The 5,590-nt window shown below is 41.7% G+C and overlaps 1 pseudogene; it reads right to left on the reverse strand.

The window, feature by feature from the left end:
* Window positions 1-255: 255 nt before the first annotated feature.
* LOC125909452 (phosphoglycerate kinase 1-like) lies at window positions 256-1,730 on the reverse strand (annotated as a pseudogene).
* Window positions 1,731-5,590: the final 3,860 nt, after the last annotated feature.

Below are 5,590 nucleotides of genomic sequence, written 5' to 3' on the forward strand. Positions count from 1 at the left end.
TCCAGTTTCAATGGATACTTTTATTATTTATTGAATAGATCACCAACTTTGTCTCCCTACCCACCCACAGTTAGAATTTCATCTTATTTCCATGCTGAGCAGTGAAACAACGCCAAAGCTAATCAGAATAAGCTACTTCAAACAGGGAAGCTAACACAGCTCATTTTCTTTTAACAGGCAAAATATAAATATATGCAATCTAGAATGCACAACGGTTTAGTCACTAAGAAATTCAGATGGTATCTTGGTAGGGTAAAGAAGAGCTGAGATACCGTGCAACTGTTTTAAGGGTTCCTGGCATTACATCTCTTAGCCACTCGCTGAATCTTGACATGGGGGAAGATTTTAGCTAATGCCAAGTAGAGATGCAACAGGTGCTAAGTTGACTTAGGGGCTGTGCACAGGAACCAAAAGGCAGGAAAGTACTAAACACTGCTGAGAGCATCTACCCCAGGAAGGATTTTACCTTCCAGGAGCTCTAAACTGGCACCACCCCCGGGGCTCACATGGCTGACTTTATCCTCTGTGTTCCATTTGGCACAGCAAGTGGCCGTGTCTCCACCACCTATGATGGTGATGCAGCCCCTGGAAGTGGCTTTCACCACCACATCCATGAGGGCTTTGGTTCCTTGGGCAAAAGCTTCCCATTCAAATACGCCCACAGGGCCATTCCACAGAATCTGCTTAGCCCGAGCGACTGCCTCAGCATACTTCTTGCTGCTCTCAGGACCACAATCCAAGCCCATCTAGCCAGCAGTTATGCCAGAGGCCACAGTGGCTTGCCCTGTCTTGGCATTCTCATCAAACTTTTCAGCAGTGACAAAGTCAACAGGCAAGGTAATTTCCACACCATTCTTCTCAGCTTTGGGCATCAAATCTTTGACGATCTTGGCTTCCTCTTCATCAGAGAAGTGCCAATCTCCATGTTGTTGAGCACCTTAAGGAAGAAGGTAAAAGCCATTCCACCACCAATAATCATCTCATTGACTTTGTCCAGCATATTATTGATCAGCTGGATCTTGTCTACAACTTTAGCTCCGCCCAGGATGGCCAGGAAGGGTCGCTCTGGGCTCTCCAAGGCCTTGGCAAAGTAGTTCAGCTCCTTCTTCATCAAGAAAAGCTCCAGCCTTCTGTGGCAGATTGACTCCCACCATGGAACTGTGGGCTCGGTGAGCAGTGCCGAAAGCATCATTGACATAGACATCTCCTAGCTTGGAAAGTGAAGCTTGGAAGACTTCTGTTTTGGCTGGCTCAGCTTTAACCTTATTCCCAGAAGCGTCTTTTCCCTTCCCCTCTTCCTCCACATGAAGGCAAAGTCTCTCCAACAGGATGACAGACCCAGCAGCTGGGTCAGCACAAGCTTTCTCCACTTCTGGGCCCACACAGTCCTTTAAGAATAAAACATCCTTGCCAAGCAGAGATTTGAGTTCTACAGCAACTGGCTCCAAAGAGTACTTGTCAGGCGTGGGGGCACCATCAGGCCGGCCCAGATGGCTCATAAGAACAACTGACTTAGCTCCATTGTCCAAGCAGAATTTGATGCCTGGGATGGAAGCCTTGATTCTCTGGTTGTTTGTTATCTGGTTGTTCTTCATTGGAACGTTGAAGTCCACTCTCATGATGACCCACTTCGCCTTCACGTTCAGCTTGTCCAGAGTCAGCTTATTAGAAAGCGACATCTTGGCAATTCAATGGCAGCAAGGCTGAAGGCTTAAACAGCGGAGAAGAAGGCGGCCACAGCGGAGAAGAAGGCGGCCAACGTGTGCTCTAATCTCACGCAGAATCACTGACAAAACAAGTCTTAACAAATTTAAGAAGATAAAATTATACCATGTATCATTTCTGACCACAATGGAATGAAACTAGAAATCATTAAAAACAAGAAAATGGGAAAACTCACATAATATGTGGAAATTAAACAATACAATCTTAAACAATCACTGGGTCAAAAAGGAAATCAAAAGGGAATTTAAAGGGCGCTGGGTGGCTCAGTTAAGCATCCGACTTCAGCTCAGGTCATGACCTCACGGTTTGTGGGTTTGAGCCCTGCATCATGGGAATCTATTCCTCTATAATCTCTTGATGGCAAATTGATACCGTCTTCCTTTTTGCTTAATGGAATGTAGCCCATGGCTTTTTGTTTCCCCTCAGTGAGAGAGAACACCCAGATGCTGGCTACCACAAAATATATTCCTAACAGAATAGATGGAACTTTCTTCAGGGACTCTATTATGTTCTGTTAGGTTATCTGCGTGAACCCATGTGGGTGCCTAGTTTATGGCAGAGTCTTTAATCTCCCTACCTACATTGGGAAGAACAGTGCTAAACCAAGAGCCTTTCCTCCTGGGCTTCTAGGGTTTCTTATTAGGTAAAGTACATTTAACTTTTTTCATTTTTACAAACATTTACCTTAGTTTTATTTGCATGCTTTAAATTCCAAGTTGGTTATTATATTAAATGTTTTGAGCCAATTGACTAATATATATGTAATTTAGCTATCTGATTTATTAGTTAATAGATCATTTTAAAACAATTATTTTAAGGCTATTAAATGACACCTTTTAGCAATGATATAGCATCATTGAGTCAGACACTATGCTGGGCTCTTTACAAACATCGTTTCTAATCCTCAGAATTTCAAAATCCTACATGATTAATATTTTTATATGTATTGTCCAAATGAGTAAATTGTAACTAAAGATGTTTAAATAACTGACACAAGTTTACACAACTACCAAGTGATAAAGCAAGGACTTGGAACCCTGTTTGGGCTCTTACCATTGAGTGACACTGTCTTTCCTGTGTTTCTCTGCCCCTCTTCCTACAGTCTCTAGCTCAGAAGCAGTGCTGACTCAGCAAGACTATTTGGTTGCTAGTAAAGAAAATCACTAAAGTATATGAACCATAAATGGGCATTTATTGGAAGAACATACAAATTCCAAAGGCTTAACCGCAGAGGATGGAGTATTTTCCTAAACACACAATTTTGCTGCTTTGACCTTTGTGATTAAAGAAGGTACTTATTCAGGCATTACCTAACAACCCTGCCATCAACAGGGGCAAAAAAGAAAGTGCACAAACCTTAAAGAGCTCTATACCATGACTTAATTTTACACACACATTTATCCTAAACCGTAACACGCATCCACATTGCAACAGAAAAAGAAATCGTAATAGCTCAAGCCGCTGTGACAATTCATTTTTCAACTTCAGGAGCTCATTCATCTGGCAAAACTGAGAATTCAGAAATCTCATTAACTGTGAAATCATGGTTAAGTAAGAGTTACCATTTTTTCTTTAAATGTTTATTTATTTTTGAGAGAGAGACAGAGCTCAAGTGGGGAGGGTTAGAGAGACACAGAATCCGAAGCAGGCTCCAGGCTCCGAGCTGTCAGCACAGAGCCTGACGCGGGGCTCGAACTCACGAACCATGAGATCATGACCTGAGCTGAAGTCAGAAGCTTAACCAACTGAGCCACGCAGGCGCATCAAGTTACCATTTTTAAATAAAAATTGAATAATAATTCAGGTATAATAAAATTAACTTGGAACCAATCTTAGAACCAATTGACTTAGAATCTGGTGATTCAAAATGTCCTTCAGGGTCTTGTAATAGCAATGATCATTAATGTCTTCATGAATGTCAGTTCTTGCCATACTGGCCTGGTTACAAAAGTGGTATGAGACCCTGAGGAAGTTGCCTTTTTCCTCTAGTATTTTTTTCTAATAAATGCTGAACTGCGGAAGATTTTGAATTATATATATATTTTTTTTTTAATTTTTAACGTTTATTCATTTATGAGAGACAGCACAAGCCGGGTAGGGGCAGAGAGAGAGGGAAACACAGAATGGAAGCAGGCTCCAGGCTCTGAGCTGTCAGCACAGAGCCCAACGCGGGGCTCGAACTCACAAGCTGTGAGATCATGACCTGAGCCGAAGTCGGAAGCCCAACCAACTGAGCCACCCAGGTGCCCCTGAATTATATATTTTTAAAAATTCTGAATACATGGCTCTTTTCCTATTATCCATTTCAGTAATATCTTAAGCATCTGTTATGTGCGAATTGCTATGCTGGGTGCTACAAGAGATTCAAAGAGTTGTAAAACACAGTCCTCTCTTTTAAAGAGTTCTTAGTATAGAGATAATAGCAACAACTAAATTTATGGAGTGGCTCATTTTGTTTCAGACATTGTTTTAAACACTTTATATTAATTTGCTTAATTCTCGTGAGTATGTTACAATGAAGGCCCCATTTTACAGATGAGAAAATTAAGTCAGAAAGGTTACCAAGCTATTTAGTAATAAATTCTACAGAAAAACTACACAGAAAACTATAAGACCACTCAGTCTAGGATAATTGCCATCCATGAAAAGTTTGAACAAAGTGCTTTGGAGGCTCTGAGATTATTGGGATCAAGGAAGAATTTATGAATGAGACAGCTCTGAGATGGGCTGGCATCTCAGTAGGCAGAGAAACCACCTTCAATGCAGACTTTGATCTTGAACAGGTTGACTTCGACATGCTGCAGCACAGCCGGATGAAGATGTTTAGTCTACAAGGCCAGTAGTTTCGGGAGAGGTTGGGCAAGAGATACACCCTGAGAGTTATTTGTGTAGACTCATTTCTGTAGAGGGAGGAGTTTAGAGAGCATGAAGAGAAGACCAAGGATGGAGCCCAGGCAGATCACCCCCTTGTAACAAATAGGAGGAAGAAGACGAGAAGCCAGAGAGAGGGAAAGTGAAGGGGGAATAGTCAGAACCAATGAGGAATGAATTTCTAGAGAAGGTCTGGGGAAAGTGGGTAATGATATTGAATCCTTCAGGAAAGAAGATGGGTGGGAATGGGGCTTGAGGAAAGGCTGTTAGAAGATGAGGAGGCAATTCAGAATTCATGGTGAAGGGATGCACGACTGCCCAGATGTAGACCACACTTAAGAAGTTTGGTAATGACAGGAAACAGAGAGGGAGGGTGGTAGAAGGGTTTAGTAAGATGCCTGGGCAAGAGTTCTGACTAACACATGAGGTGAGGGGGAACTGATTGAGAAAGGTCCTTGAGGGGGTGGGAAGGAATGGGATTGAAAGCTGGAATGATTTACTTATATTTTTATTTTCCAAATGAATCTGGAAAATCTCAACTGCAGCCATATATGGAAAGAACAGTCAGCCAGTGTTATCTGACATTTTCTAAATTTGCTAAAGACAAAAAAGAGAGAGAGGACAGATTTTTAAATCAAATGGAGAGCTTACCTACTCTAGTGATCTTTACTGAATCATCTTCAGATGAATCATCATATCTAAAACACTTTTTAAAAATAATTACATTGGGGCATCTGGGTGGCTCAGTCAGTTAAGCGACCGACTTTGGCTCAGGTCATGATTTCATGATCTGTGAGTTCAAGGCCGTGTCCGGCTCTGTGCTGACAGCTCAGAGCCCGAGTCTGCTTGGGATTCTGTGTCTCCCTCACTCTGCCCCTCCCCAGCTTGTGCTCTCTCTCCCTCAAAAATAAATAAACATTAAAAATTTTTTTCTAAAAATTAAATAGATTAAAATAAGGAAAATAAGAATACTACTTAAAGATCTTGAGTGTTG

This window comes from Panthera uncia, assembly GCF_023721935.1.
Source record: "Panthera uncia isolate 11264 chromosome B3 unlocalized genomic scaffold, Puncia_PCG_1.0 HiC_scaffold_1, whole genome shotgun sequence".
NCBI lineage: Eukaryota > Metazoa > Chordata > Mammalia > Carnivora > Felidae > Panthera > Panthera uncia.